Here is a 16547-nt window from a genome sequence, read left to right as displayed (position 1 = left end):
GTCAGCTGAAGGATTTTCAGCTGTTAAACTCTATTACGAGCAATGACTGAAATGAATATAAAAATGTCTTTCCTGAAGGGTGAATGTACTCTAGTCTCCAATATCTGATGTGACAGTGCTTGGAAGCCCTTTCTGAGATGAACTGAGCTCTCCTTATTATTTTATTTGTTCAGGGAGGCGTGGAGCTTGTTTTGTTTTGGGTTTTCCTCTTGCATTCAGTTTGTTTCAGTTTTCATGGGTGCACTAAAAAAACCCCACTGACAAGTATACAATAACTTGCTGTATTCCCAAGATGAGCTATTCATCTGACAGGAGCAATTAATTTACAATACACAAAGCACAAAAAATGTTTTATTCAAAGAATTGCAACAAATTTAAACAGCAAAATGAAATGTCGGAGGACAATTTGGTATAAATTACAGGGAAAGAAATCCAACACCTATTCTCAAGGAAAAGTGATTGATTACTTTTTTTTTTAAACCATAAAATTCAAATAAAAGAAAGATGTTTTTCCTTTTCAAGTCCTTTCTCTGATTCAGAATATAGGTGCTGACATATTCCCAATTACATAATTATCTGCTCTGCACAGTCTCTGGGTTTGTAGACTGCTTCAGACTGCTCATTATATTCTTTTTAAGAAATCACAGTAAAAATATTTGCATGTCTCTACTCAATCCATAATTAAAAGTCTTTGGAATTACTTCTAAAAATGGTGTTTACTAGCTAGAATTAAGACCAAATGCATTGCTGGTAAGGATTATTTTTTATTTTTTTTTTAAATTCGCAGAGTAGTGTTCCCTTCTCTCAGGAATCTTCCACTTGTAACAAAAATAATTTAAAAACTTAGAACCTGGTAGAGAAAAGCACTTAAGCACAGACCTAAATCTGTCACAATTCAAGATAACATATTAGCAAGTTCATGTGTTTTGACCCTGGAAGCAACAATTAGACCATCCAGCCTGACACTTTATATAACAAAACTGGAAAATTTCATAGAATGGTTTGGGTTGGGAGGGACCTTAAAGATCATCTAGTTCCAACCCCCCTGCCATCGGCAGGGACACCTCCCACTAGACCAGGTTGCTCAAAGCCCCATCCAACCTGGCCTTGAACACTGCCAGGGATGGGGCAGCCACAGCCTCTCTGGGCAACTTGTTGCAGTGCCTCACCACCCTCACAGTGAAGAACTTCTTCCTTACATCTAATCTAAAGCTACCCTCTTTCAGTGTAAAGCCATTACCTCTTGTCCTATCACTACATGCCCTTGTAAAAAGTCCCTCTCTGGCTTTCCTGTAGGCCCCCTTTAGGTACTGGGAGGCTGCTATAAGGTCTCCCCGGAGCCTTCTCTTCTCCAGGCTGAACAACCCCAACTCTCTCAGCCTGTCCTCATAAGGGAACTGCTCCAGCCCTGGATCATCTTCGTGGCCCTCCTCCGGACTCACTCCAACAGGTCCATGTCCTTCTTTTACGTTGGGGGACCCAGAGCTGGACACGGTACTCCAGGTGGGGTCTTATGAGAGTGGAGTAGAAGGGCAGAATCCCCTCCCTCGACCTGCTGGCCACACTTCTTTTGATGCAGCCCAGGATACAGTTGGCTTTCTGGGCTGCAAATGCACATTGCCAGCTCATGTTGAGCTTCTCGTCAACCAATAGCCCCAAGTCCTTCTCCTCAGGGCTTCTCTCAATCCACTCATCACCCAGTCTGTATTTGTGCTTCGATTGCCCCAACCCATGTGCAGGACCTTGCACTTGGCCTTGTTGAACTTCATGAGGTTCACATGGGTCCACTTCTTGAGCTCATCCAGGTCCCTCTGGATGGCATTCCTTCCCTTCAGCATGGCTGCCACACCACACAGCTTAACGTTGTCAGCAAACTTGCTGAGGGTGCCCTCAATCCCAGTGTCCATGTCACCGACAAAGATGTTAAACAGCGCCCATCCCAATACCGACCCCTGAGGAGCACCACTCATCACTGGTCTCCACTTGGACATTGAGCTGTTGACTGCAACTCTTTGAGTGCAACCATCCAGCCAATTCCTTATCCACCGAGTGGTCCATCTGTCAAATCCATGTCACTTCACTTTAGAGGCAAGGATGTTGTGCAGGACAGTGTCAAACGCTTTGGGCAAAGCCAGGTAAAAGATGTCAGTCGCTCTTCCCTTATCCACCAATGCTGTAACCCTGTTGTAGAAACCCACCAAATTTGTCAGGCACGATTTACCCTTACTGAAGACACATTGGCTGTCACTAATTTAATGCACTTATTCCTGTAATAAGTTCTGTAAGTTATCTTTGACTAAAAAACATCTTCCAGAAATCTGATCCTGACTAGATAACTTCAGGTTATGGTGTGTTCATCAGTTGTGTGTTCTTACCCATAAATACTGCATGAAGGTAATCATTGATTTATGGGATTTAAATATATATTAAAAATTATGCAACTATTTTCTCTGAAGGAAAATCTTTTCCATATCAAAGCCCTACACATGGGCATCACTGAGGGATCTAGGTCATGCTAGTATTCAGCTATGTTGTTGTTCCTGTGCATGGCAAAAATCCTAGTTGTGTGAATAGGGGCAAACTGGATCCATAGTGAGTTCAGGAGGAGACTAATTTTGTAAGGCAGGATTAACCAAACTGGTAGTATTACGACCGAAGAGGAGCGTTAACACAATTCTGATGGAGACTTTCTAATTGTTCTTTAATAGTATGAAGATTTTTAAATGCATCTTATGATTTTTGCTAATCTGCCTTATGAATTTGACTTCTTGAGGTCTGACAAGGTATATTAAGTTGTCAGGAACATATTAAAAAAGGTTTTTTTATACATGTAACACTAGATCACATAATTACGGAAGAAAGAAGGTTGGATTCCAGATGTAATCATTCATCAAGAGCTAAAAACTGCAGACTTCTATACAATACAAAATGTTTATACAACAGAAGATGTTTTGTATGTATGATAGTGAACAATTCTGTGGTATTTTTTCTTCTTTAGGTTTTTTTTTTTCCCCAGAAGGCAAGGAAAAGACGTTTAACAGGAGCAACAGTTCTGGTCCTTTTCCAAGTAAGTTTGACAAGTTTTTTTTAATTGATGTCAGCCTTGCCCTCAGTCTGTTGAAATTTTTTGTCAATTTTTTTCACTTTTTTTAATGATGGTAGGAAGTCCTTAATAAGAGTGATTTTACCTCTGTGGTCATGCAATTCAGTGATAATAATAAACTGCAAAAGTCACAATACAATGTTTACAAGCTTGCCTGGGAACCTCAGGATGCAGTTTTTTTCTTCACTGCCCTAATTCTGTTCTAGGAGGATTTTTTTTCACTTGCATGTATGATTGTAAAATTCTTACACCCCCAAGGTTCCTATTTCACCAGCTTTTGGCCAATACAGCTGAGAAGACAAATATTACCCTAGGGATTCTCTGGAGCCGTAAACTGGAAAGAGTTCAAACTGTCAGAATATCCCACTTGCCTCATTGAAGGTATTCCAAAGGGATAGTGAGTTTAGATTTTATCTTGCAACAACCCATAACACAAAACAATGGAAGGTAAGAATGAATCTGTGGGGTTTTTTGTTTCTTTCCAAAACTCAGAATAGGAAATAACGGTACAATAATTTACATGACAGCAAACAAACCCCCATCAGAATCAAATCTAAACATCTACCTCCCTCTTTGTCCATTGGTCAAGCTGGACCTTCACTCAATCCTTGTATAACCTCGAACATGGGTTCCTAGTGTGCAGTGCCCTCTCAAGAAGTATTTTCTTGAGGTAGAACACTGGCTTTTTTCACCCACAACAATGTGGGGGGGCTTTGAGGATGGAGTTTACAATTTCAAGCTTTCTATTCCTGAAGGATTAGTTACCCTTATTACAGAGGCACTCTGAATCTTCTTAGAGAAGCCTATAAGCTGCTCTTCCCTTTTTAAAAGATCTGTTTATGGGACCTAACAGAAATACCTCATTTACTCAGCAGAACTACTAACAAGCACTTAATTCTTTCAAGTACAAAATGCTCTTTTCCACTTTATTCTATAAACTCCACTGTGATCCAACATTATGATTTCTCTGTTGGCAAAATGTTATTAAGAAGCAGCCTTCTTGCCAATTCTTTTCTGCTCCTTCCCTTTAACTAATCAATTACGCTTGTGCTGCTGTAGCTGCTAGTGAGGATCTAAGGCGAAAGAAAATATATGTCAAAATAGTAAAAAAACCCATTAATCAACCAACCAAAAAACCCCAACAACCCCTTCCCCCCACTTAAGGAATGGTTAGCAAACTCCAAAACTGACAGTCCTGCTAGAGATACCTGTGGTACCACCACCTGCTTGTGTGTGGGACCACTCCTTCCCAGGCTTTGACGATTTTCATGATATAAACAGGTATATCAGCAGTTCTACATTTTACAAAAATAGAAAATGGATTAGTGCCCACAGCTTATTACTGACTTCTCATGGAGATCAGACACAATGTTAATCACTCCTTTGAGGATGATAACGGAGTTGGGGTGACTATGTCAGCCCTGTGTTTGAGGAATACTGTGAAAACTAGACTAACACAATCAAAAGAGTAAGCACACTGAAAGCAATTAAGTTTTGAATTAAAAATGAAATGCTAGCAAAAATAATAAGAAGAATTGCTTGGAGATTTGGAGGAGTTTTGGAAAATTCACCCAAAATGTACGGTTTCCATTTTTACTGTGTTCCTTGGGAGGCTCAGTGAAGATACAAGATAGGATTCTAAGCAGTCAATAAATGCAGAAGGATATGGTGCCTACTGCATTTTCAGGCTATAGTAACAACTACTTTTTGAGATGCCAAGAAAAGGGATGCAGTTAAATGTCAGTACGTTTCATCCTCCACTTTGTTGTGAAGCAGTGATATGAGGCTTGCAAATCCCAGGATGTCTGATACCGGCATTTGTTTAAAGCCCACTCCTTTTTGGCTGAAAATCCTTAAGGATACCAACTCATTCACCAGTTTCGGTAGAGATGTGTGTTGCTATGTCACCTTCCCATTCTCCTTCTTCAGCCTGCAGCTGGTATTCTGCTTCTCTTCACCCCAGTCTGGAGAGTTCCTGCTACCAGCCGTGGCTGGGGAAGAAAGCAGCCAAGAGACAGTGGGATTGCCCCACCAGTTTTATACACTGATGAGTTCCCTCACACAGCAATAATTCTCAAGCAATTCACCCACTGTTTCATTTTCACATTCTTCCACAAGAGCAGCATGAAATGAACGGATGGCCTGGAAACACAACCTGCATTCTTTATGTAGGTGCACTTTATGATAAATAGAAACAACTACATGAGTCAGCCTGTAGCTGTTGAACTTAAGTTGTTTAGGCAACTTCTTGTATTTCCTTACACAGCAGGGAAAAAAAAAAGCTGCTTTTATAACAGTTTTGAAGGTAATGGCCTCCGGTTCAAGAGGACACTAAGAACTGGAACAAAATAGATTATTTCTGAAGCATAAACTGGTAGCAAGATCACTGGTAAAACAATATTAGGCAATGTCTACTAAAAAAACTGTTAGATGTCTTTCTTATAAATATAAGTAAGTAAAAATATGTATATTAGTGTAAATATTATTAATAAAAAAGTGATAATTAATTTAGGCATCCTTATATTAGTTATTTCTAACAGAAAACTAGTATTTTTCTCACAAAATACTACTAGTTTTTCTCCTCCCCTACAAAACTGAAAAGGTTTTCTCCAGAGATAATAAATATGGCTTAACACAAATTGCTTTTTTTTTTTTTTTAATTTGAGGTTTTATTTTGTTTACTGTAGAGCTTTTGATTTGCTGCTGAAATTGGTAACATTTTTCTCTGGCAAATTAAGTCTCCCTGGGTGTTTTCTTCTTCTCTCTAGTGTGTCTGTGTAAAATTTAGAATGTCCTACCACTATGTGCATCAACTTTATTCATAAATAGAACAAAGGATGAAGAGATTCTTGCTTGCTTGCTTGCTTGTTTTTTTTTTCTTCTATGCAACCTTTTTTTTTTTTTTTCCTATGCAACTGCATGATTCACAGGCCATTCTAGCTTAAAAATAAAAAATAAAAAAATTATTCTTGACTTTAGAAAGTTTTCAAGAAGACCCAGGCTTCACAAAAGGTTCCTGTCTTATATCCAATGAAGAGATATCAGTGAACCCAACTACCTTATGAAAGCTCTGCTACTCTATAGCATTGCATTTCCATCTCTTAACTCTTCCAAACCATGTGTGGGAATTGAGAAAGAGGGGAACAGCACACAGGGCTGTGCAAAAGAGGGAAACTAGATTCCCAGTCAGTTTTTCAACCACTGATGTACTTCCCTCCGTGTTTTAGGTAGCTAATGTGAGGATACCTGATTCTGACCCATGTAAAACTAATTCAGTGTAGCAGTTCCTTTTATGAAGCATGTGATCCCCTGAAATCTATATGTTACCTTTGAGGGTTCTGTGTAAGAGAAATAAAAAAACCCCAACCAGTAGCCAGAAAGCTTAATATATTCAAGAGTATTAGGGACTAATTTCTAAGCTGAAAAATCAGAACGATTGAAGAACAGCTTTCATAAATGACTGAGGATTGGAAAGAATGGCTTTTTTTTTCCCCTCCTGATTAGGCTTCAGAGCCTTCTATAGCCTGAGAAAGTGAGCCAGACTTTCTGCCTTTCCCTAAAGAAAAAATATAGACAAGGAACAACACCCTACAAGCATTGTTTTCAGCACAGCTGCGTACTTGTAAATTAGTTGATCACTGGGAGCTATCTACAGAAACTTGATTTTAAACGCAGAACTTCAGGTAAAAATATCAAAATGACATGACTCCATTTACTCAGTGTTTTATGAAATCCCACCTGCAACCACAACTCTTTCATTGCATTTCTAATATTTTTATATGACTTATATAGCTCATGGTCCCTTTTTGAGGCTTGAATCTTTTATGTTTTCAGTTGATATACAGTTTTTATCTCCAACAGTAAGGGCTTATGCTTTAATATTCTGAAGTTCTGAGCAATTGTGAGAAATATAAAATGACAACAATCCATGCAATGCTGCCAGTGAAGAGCTGTATTCTGTAAGGGAAAGTGTTTCTTACACCTTCAAGGAATAATGAAAAGATGGTTTTTTTGAAAAAATTGTTCAATATATTGAGGAAAAAGCAAATTATTAAAGAATAACAAGCCTAATGTATTCTGTAGTATACTATAGCCATGAAGTACTTTTTTTTCCCTTAAAAGGTAGAAGTGATTAATAGATTTTTTCTATAATTTGGGCATATCTGATTATATGTTTTTCTAAAACAAAGCATTAGCTTAACTGCTTTGTAAGTAAATTACATCAACTTTTTCTAGGTCTATAATTTTAAATATTACAACTTCACAGTCTCTTTTTTGACCTATTTATTTCAGCACCCTCTACTGTAGACCTCAGCATGTTATAATTCATCCTCTAAATAGAGTCATGCTTCCATTTATTGTTTGCCATTAAACTGTAGATATTCAGATACAAAACAAGCAAGCTTTGAAGGCAGAGGTAGCTGAACCCTGGCAGCTAATAATGGTAGAAGTCTGATTTAGGAGTTACCTTGCTTATCCCTAACAGAGAAGTTAATATCTCATTTTGATGCTCGATGTTCTTTTTTCTGATTTATGTGCAGTGCATTCCACCCTCATTTGTTTGAGAAATGTCCTTCAGAACTAGAACAGAGGTTATTTATTTATAGTGCTCTGGTGGTGGGTTTTTTGTAAAAAAGACTTGTGGTTAGCAGGGCATCAAGGGATAGAAGAAACAGCAAAACTGATTCTGAATACTCCACTTCCAGTACCCAGAGAAAACCCAGTAGAGAGCATGTTGATTTTAATCATTCTTGCTGCCTATCATTGTTTATTGAGAACTTAGCACCATACAGATAAATAGCGTTGTGTAACTAATTCTCATTTGTCCATTTGTATTCTTTCCTTATGATACATATGTGTATACATACAATGAATGCACGAATACAAGGCAGATGAGCAAAATTTGTTTTCTTACTTCAATGCAGAAGAAAAATGTGGACCCAGACACAAAATGTTGGCATGCAGGAATGATGGGGTTTGTATTCAATTGAATGTAACAATAGACAACTCAAGCTGAATTCCCAAATCTGGGTCAGGGCTCCAATTGTGATTTCAACAAAATTCCTGGATAGCAGTTAAAAATAAGCTTCAATAAACAAAAACTGCAGAGTTAAACTTTTCAGAAGTGACTAGCAACATATTTTTCAATAAGAATCAGATAATAGATGGTGCATTTTGCCAAAAAGTTCAGCCTTTTGTTTTGCTCCCAAATCCTGATTGGTCCCCGGATAGTCCACCCTGCACATACATATATCACTTAATTCTCTTTTGCAATTAACTGTGCATTTCCCTTTGAGTCAAAGCCCAGATGCAACTGCTGGCGTAGCATGCTCCAGGGACCACAGACCATGCACGGTGTAAGCAGAGGAAGGCAGAGCTACTTCGCCATTCCTTGTTCTCCAGGATTATTCCCAAGGGCCTTTGAGAACTTCCACTCCCCTTAATACCATGGCCCAGGCCTGGTGTGATACCATGATTATAACAGCATTCATGTGGGCAGCAACACAATCCTCTCATCATTTCAGGAATTTCAAACTTCAGCAATCTAAACGACAGGTAATTATGTTTTAGGGCCACAGAAGTGTCACGGAAAACCCAGAGGACACCCAGGCCAGAGTGCTGTGTAGTGTGGGCACAGTTGACCTGCTCCAGAGGGGCAGCCGGCAAGACCACGAGCACAGGTTTTCCCTTTCCCCTTGGCCTGGAGATCACTCCCGTTGGTGGAGGATTTTTTCAGATTAGATGTAGTCATTGCTATTTATAGAAGCAGCCTCAGTAATCCTTCAAAATGTCCTAGGTAGATGAACCAAACCTTTTTAGCAGGAATCTATAAAAAAAGATGTTTTTAAACTGTCCTAGGCATTTAGACAGTTCAGAGAGAGCAAAGAAAAACCCATAAGAAGAAAATGAACGCAGTACAAGGTCAGATGAAACCCCCAGCCAGTCTGGTGTGGAGCTTCCCACCATGCCTGGTAGCAGATACTATGTGAAAGTTGTCCTTGTTTTCTTGACTGAACAGTATCAGGAATAAAAAGCATCCATGGCCAGGCTGTGCTGTAGCCTACGAAGGGATCACTTCACCAAATATTCACCTTCCAGAGCAAGACAGGCATTGAATTGTCTCTCTTTTGGTAAATCTCACCTGGAGGATGCACCTACACATTAGGGTTAATAGCCAGTACAGGCAGTTCTCTGCTCTCTTCTTAAATCCATTTGTACTTTTATGTACATCTGCTCACTTAGCATATGATCAAGAAAGATAAAAGATCAAGAAATCAATAACAATTAAACAGGCATAAAAATATTAGCTGTCACATCATCTCTCCCTTCAAAGCTGAAATTTTAACTTTCAGAAACTTATGCAAAGTGAGATGGCAGCTAATAGTGTTTCAAAACTAATGCCTAGCTGTAAAAGAAAGACGTTTTAAAAATGGAAGATCTCATAGGAGAGTATCTTTTTGAAATCACATTACGCAGAACTTACAGTATTTACAAACACTTCTTGGCTGCATTTACTAGTAAATTACGAATTACTAAAATTACACAAGCACATCAAAAATAAATGACCTCAGAACATGTTGTGATGCAATATTTTTTCAGTTTTCAGTGCTTATGTACTCAGTTTTTTAACTGGAAGGCATTCATTTTCTTCTAACTTAGGTGAATTAAGTAAGTTGCACTATACAGTTCTGTGCTATCCATCTTTGGTGGCAGAAAATTAGTCAAGATATGAACCAGACATTCATTTATTGTTAGAAGTCACACATATTTAAGTTAATTGATAAAATTTCTTTGGGACAAAGCCCTAATGTAATCTCTTGGCTTCATTCCAGAATGGGCTTTTATTTATACAGTTCACTTCTGTACAAAACCTCTGCCAGGACGGCAGGTCATCATTGTTCTTGTAGCTGGTGCAGATTTCTTTAATGTAAACAGGAACTATAGTGTGCTAGGTAAGCACAGAGGGTACTTCTCCACAGCCGACTACTGGAAAATGACAGCACCTGATGGGAAGTTAGAAACAACAGGCCCGAAGCAATATGTTGAAAGATAGAATTCAGACACACAAGGCTTAAGACTGTCATCATGCAGTGTGTCAAGCTAATAAAACAGAACCAAACTTGGCAGGCGATGAAGCTGGCAGCTCCAGGAGCATCCTCAGGGGACAACACGCCTGTGGAGAAGTCACCACTGTGCACAAATGGTGAATTTTTCAAATCCATCCTCAAGTCAGAATTATTTGGTTTTATGTGGCTGCTCTTCCTCTAATTTGGAGGCGTAGTAAAGAGACTCACAACAGAAGGGAAAGATGTATCTGTTACTTCTGGGGCTGTTAGACCTGCAATGCCTACTACCTCTGCTTCAGTTGTCTTGGCTGTGTTCTAAATATATAGAGCATACTTAGTTATCACTTCACATAGGAATCACCTGACTGCTGCAGGAACAGAATTTAAAAGCCTGAAAAGACTGTAACTAGGAATTTATAAATAAATATTCCTTTATTAAAGACTTAAGCTTTTAAACCTTTTTGGAGTAGTATAACACTTTTACATCTGTAGCTTATGACCTGGTTCAAATATGTATGCTGTTGCTCCTGTAAATTAACATAAAAATTTAGGAATGTATTGGGTTTGCGTGGCAAGGTTTTGGTAGCAGCGGGGCTACAGAGGTGGCTTCTGTGAGAAGCTGCTAGAAGCTTCCCCCATGTCTGACAGAGCCAATGACAGCCGGCTCCAAGACGGACCCGTCTCTGGCCCAGGCCGAGCCCATCAGCGACGGTGGTAGCGCCTCTGGGAGAACAGATTTAAGAAGGGAACAGAAACTGCAGCTGGAGAGAGGAGTGAGAAGACGTGAGAGGAACAGCCCTGCAGACCCCAAGGTCAGTGAGGAAGGAGGGGGAGGAGGTGCTCCAGGTGCCGGAGCAGAGATTCCCCTGCAGCCCGTGGGGAAGACCATGGTGAGGCAGGCTGTCCCCCTGCAGCCCAGGGAGGTCCACAGTGGAGCAGATCTCCACCTGCAGCCTGTGGAGGACCCCACACTGGAGCAGGGGGATGCCCGAAGGAGGCTGTGACCCCGTGGGAAGCCTGCACTGGAGCAGGCTCCTGGCAGGACCTGTGGATAGAGGAGCCCATGCTGGAGCAGGTTTTCTGGTAGGACTTGTGATCCTGCGGGGGACCCACGCTGGAGCAGTCTGTGCCTGAAGGACTGCAGCCCGTGGAAGGGACCCACACTGGAGCAGTTCGTGAAGAACTGCAGCCTGTGGGAAGGACTCACGTTGGAGAAGTTCGTGGAGGACTGTCTGCTGTGGGAGGGACCCCACGGTGGAGCAGGGGACGAGTGAGAAGTCCTCCTCCTGAGGAGGAAGGAGCAGCAGAGACAACATGTGATGAACTGACCCCAACCCCCATTCCCCGTCCCCCTGTGCTGCTGGTGGGGAGGAGGTGGAGAAAATCAGGAGTGGAGTTGAGCCGGGAAGGAGGGAAGGGTCGGGAGAAGGTGTTTTGAGGTTCAGTTTTATTTCTCACTACCCTACTCTGATTTCATTGGTAATAAATTAAGTTAATTTCCCCCAAGTCGAGTTGTTTTGCACATGACAGTAATTGGTGAGTGATCTCTCCCTGTCCTTATCTGAACCCAGGGGTCTTTTGTTATATTTTTTTCTCGCCTCTCTAGCTGAGGAGGGGAGTGATAGAGCAGCTTTGGTGGGCCCCTGCTGTCTCGCCAGGGTCAACCCACCACCATAAATAAAGCTAAATATTAGCAGAAGATATTTATTTCATCAAATAGTAACAAACAGTGGTAAAAGAATGTGTATGCCACCAAGAATAAAATATTGATTATTCAACTGTGGATTGCTATCTCCAGTAATGTAACTAGTTTATATATCGATTTACTGAGAAAGAGCGCATATTCATTCTATTTTATTCATTTTTCTCTAGTGCCAATTTGGAAAATTACACAAGAACAGGTTAATGAAATCATAAAAATAACTGAATAAAATTCATGTCAGGAAACTAAACACAATATGAAAAGGTATTTTTTCACAATGTTCTGTAAGATTAGGTCCAAATGGCCTAACTTCCTCCTCCATCCCTCAGCCTAGTGTGTCCTATTCTGATTCCAGGCATTGCCAAAGGCCCTACAATGAGCCACCAGGAATCATTTCTTTCAATAAAAACTAAAGAATGGGATGCAAGTACAAAATTAGGCAGGATACCCTATTACTTAGTTCTGCTTCCTACTAAAGCATTTCTACAAATATTTTATAATTAACTAAAATATTTTCAGATGTATTTTGTGTAATTACTTATATGGCAATAGGAAGTAACATTACTTTTACTTTAAAGAAATTTCTTAAGACTTCATGAATTTTCCCTTCAGCTTTGTCACTGAACCCTGTAACTGCACTCTCGTACAGCGTCCCATATGATAGCCATAAAAGTTGCTTCTAACTTAGTAAAGTGAAATCTTAGAGTGAAATCCTGTCTGTACAGTTTTATTAAAAAAAAAGGTCCTGCAAAATCCTTGGTGTCATGATGCTCACTTGCTTGTGGCTTTTATTTATTTACTGCTAAGATACCTACAGACTGCTGCCAAACCAAGCTTTTACTTCAATCTGTTATCTTAAATAAAAAGGAAAAAAAAAAAAATCAGTCAGTGACAAATTAACTATGAAAACTTCTTGGAAATATTGTTTCATGGTTCAAACAGTGCCATCAAAATGAGCAATATAATGGAATTAGATGAATGAGTTAAATTATTTGGAAGATAAGAACATTTGAAAAATAACCATGGAGCTCAATGTTTAGCTAGACATCAAGTTTCTAATAAAGCTTATGAAAGGACGTTTCTTCTTTTAATGAAGAATACTCAAGCAGACTTTTTTGCATTCATTATTACTATTTTCTTTTGCAGTAGCAATAAGGGGGCATAAGACAGAAGCTGTATCGATGACAGTCTAAAAATGGGTTGAAAGACAGTTCCTTTACCAAATTACTAATTATGTGAAACTTTGTGATGCACCTTGAGAAATGAGAATTATGTGATGGAATAAACAGAGGTATGAAAGAGTAGCACACCCACAGAGATTACAGAAAAGTGGTCACCACTTCTGTTTAGTAAAACCCATTTTTGATTCAATCAGTCAGCAATATTCATGATGTTTTCTGCTACCTGTGCTGAAAACTACGTTCAGGTATCTGAGATGCTGTTTGGGTTATACTGTATTCTTTTCAAGTTTTCTTTATTACAGCATTTTCAGTGTTCAGGTAAAAGCAGAAGGGATATATTTCATATTAAAAGAAAAGGCATATATGACTAGGTGTCATTTTATTACCTCCACATATTTTTTAACAAAATAACCGTGATAGTGGAAATAAGAAGTCCCATGTTTTAAACATTAAATGACTTGCTATTATTGTTTTAAGACAAGTCACTCTTTAAGACTCTGTTTTTACACTGTTCTGTTCTTAATTTGGAGTGGATGACTAGCAAAACAGAATTACTTAAAGAAAATAAATTATTTTTCAGTAATCCACCAAGAATTAGCTGATAGCAATCCAGATCACTGCATTTTTAGATCAAAACTCCAAATTAAAATTATTGCAGTATATGTCACATTATAGGGAGCTGTAAGGTATATACTTATTAAGCACTACCTGATACTGAACCTACATGCTCTCAGGTAATAGACTTCTGTAGTATATATTCATTTATAGTGTAGTAGCAGCAAAGGAACAGACCCACACATCTTTAACATTGTACTATAATCTCTCCCGGCATTGATTTGTTTGAGGGTGGAAGGACACCTGAGTTGATATGGAGAAATCTAGTAACTGGTTGTTGGTGAGCCAGACTCTTGGGCACAGGAATGCACCTGGGAAATCTTGATGTTATATTTCTTTATTAAGCATTCAGAAATTTGTTTCCTAAGGACAAGCAAATAACTGTGGTACAATATCACAACACACTTACTTGGTATGTGCAACACAGTTTTATCTAAAAAACTAATTCCTTTTTCACTCAAGTGAAGTTGGTAAATTCTATTGATCCCTTTAAAGGCACAGAACCTAAAAATTATGAAACAAACTCTGAATGTATGATTTAATTAAAAAAAAAAGAAAACTTATGAAAATTATCGGAAATTCATGACAAATGGGAACTCAGGAAGAAAATTATTGCATGCAGTCTGTTACTATTTGTTGCCATCATGAATATTTTCATGATTCTCTGTTGGCATTAACTGATGACAGGAGGTTTTGTATAGAAAGTGGAGAAAGCAAGTACAAGGGATTATCTTCTAAATTTGATTCTAACTGATACAGAGAAACTTCTCTCTCACATGAAAATGAGAAGCAGATCATGAGAGGGATCTTGAGATGGCAGGAGTTCATGATCATTAGGAAGGGAAAGAGAGATCACCAAAATGAAAACAATGAACTTCATGAGATCTCAGGTAGTAGGCAGGTGAGAGCTCAGGGAAGCAAGCCCAAGGAAAACTGTCTGTCCTTCAAAGTAATTCTAACAACAAAAATTAAGATTTACTACTATAGAGAGGAAAAATCATTGGCAGATAACATGAGGAAGATGCACCTTTCCAATGACTTACTGCTTAATTTTGACAAGAAAGAGAGCCTGTGAGTAGGAAACAGGTATAATTAATAAAAATCAAGGGGGAAAGGTCTCATCCTCGAATAGGTCATGCATGAAAACATTAGATGAGTGAGACTGTAAGGATATGTATGTCTTTCTGGTCTTCCTGAATTTCATCTTAAATGCTTTCTGAACTGGCTGAAGTGATCTCAGAATTTTTTAATGATCATTTTGAAAACCTTTGGTTTAGGTAAATGAAGAAAGAAAATGTTACTAGTCTTCTGAAAGGGGTAAAAATTACAGTTGCAGACCACACAGAATAATTTCAGTTCCTAGGAAAAAGTAACGGAAGAATTAATCTAAATGTTTATAAATACTGAAAATTAATTTTAAAAGATCATTATGATAATTTGCAATTTTTGAAACTGATCTAATTTCCTCAAAAAATGTATAACACTCGTGACAAGAAGTGAGATTTCTCTCTATGCTCATGGGAAGAAGAAATAAATGTCTAACACTATGATTTTCCTAAAGCTTTCAGCAAAGTCTCAAATGTTCTTTTCCTAATGAAGGTTAGCAAGTGGAGTCTATTTGAAAGAACTATGGTGTGACGGCAAAATCAGACTCCGTGACCAAGCCATTCCATCTCTATTTTTCTACATTTGGTAGGGTATATATCCTGAATGCCACAAAACATACATAGACTTTATTTTTGAGAGGTGTTATTATAAGCTATACAAGAGAGGATTTTCTGGAAATAGAGGGAATATAAGTATTATGCTTCTTGTTCCATTGTTATTTGAATTTATTAACTAAATCTATTTTTTGCCCAACATTGTAATCTAGTAGCTTCTTACTGAAAATAAATGTGGAATAAAAAGAACTATTTGACTTCCACATTCTACTTGTAGTGTTTCAGTAGGTTGGGAGCACTCTTAAGGAAAAAAACCACAGCATAATGAATACATTTCAGAAATATTAAAAATTTCATCTATGGTTCTTTAATTAGCAGCGTTGCAAAGCTGTAGAGAATAACTTGGGACTGACCATTAAAACCCTTTAAATATTTTGATTTATACCCCAGTGAAAAAATATCTAGCTGGTTACAGCTGGGAGTGGAAATAAGCAACAAATGATAGTTTGTAAACTGATTAGATCATTGTCATTTTCCTTGATAATCATGCCTCACTGCACCAAAACAGCGTGCTAAAAAAGTTGAAGTGATTCTCTTCAAATTTCTCCAAACAGCACATGTACGTATGATTTGAAATTGTTTTATGAATTCCACGCAGCTCTGCAACAGCACTTAAATGTGTAATGTGAGACTCGGTTCTACTTCAGACTGGCAGAAGAATCTTTTGGGACAAAGTCTCTAAGTTGGAAACTTAGGCGTTTAATGCTTTCTGAGGTGCCCCAACATATTGCACCATCCCTCCAGCTTTCAGATGAGAAGGATGTACATTTCCATAACGCCATGTTGTACCTGTCAGACACACAGGGAGGTCTTAAGTTCCCTGGGTCATCTCAAACGGCACTACACACCTCCGTTTAGGCATAGGTAACCTGAATCCCTTGTGCCCAATGCTTTGTTATTAAAGTTACCTTAAAAAATGTCTTCAACTCTCTCTGAAGAGTAATTCTTGTTTTCTGTTCTGAGCTGTAGGTTATATCGAACGTTATGGATCTGTGGGACAGGAACCTGCTAACTGTCAGCATAACACGTTTGTAGGGAATTTATTCCCATTGCTTCCCATATCCTAAGTGACTTTAAAAATAATTGGCCAAATAAAATGATGTCTTTTGCAGAATTCATGACATATCAATGTAACAGGCAGACTGAACCATCATGATC

Source organism: Harpia harpyja, chromosome 6, assembly GCF_026419915.1.
Source record: "Harpia harpyja isolate bHarHar1 chromosome 6, bHarHar1 primary haplotype, whole genome shotgun sequence".
Classification (NCBI taxonomy): Eukaryota; Metazoa; Chordata; class Aves; order Accipitriformes; family Accipitridae; genus Harpia; species Harpia harpyja.
Note: the sequence above shows the minus strand (reverse complement) of the source record.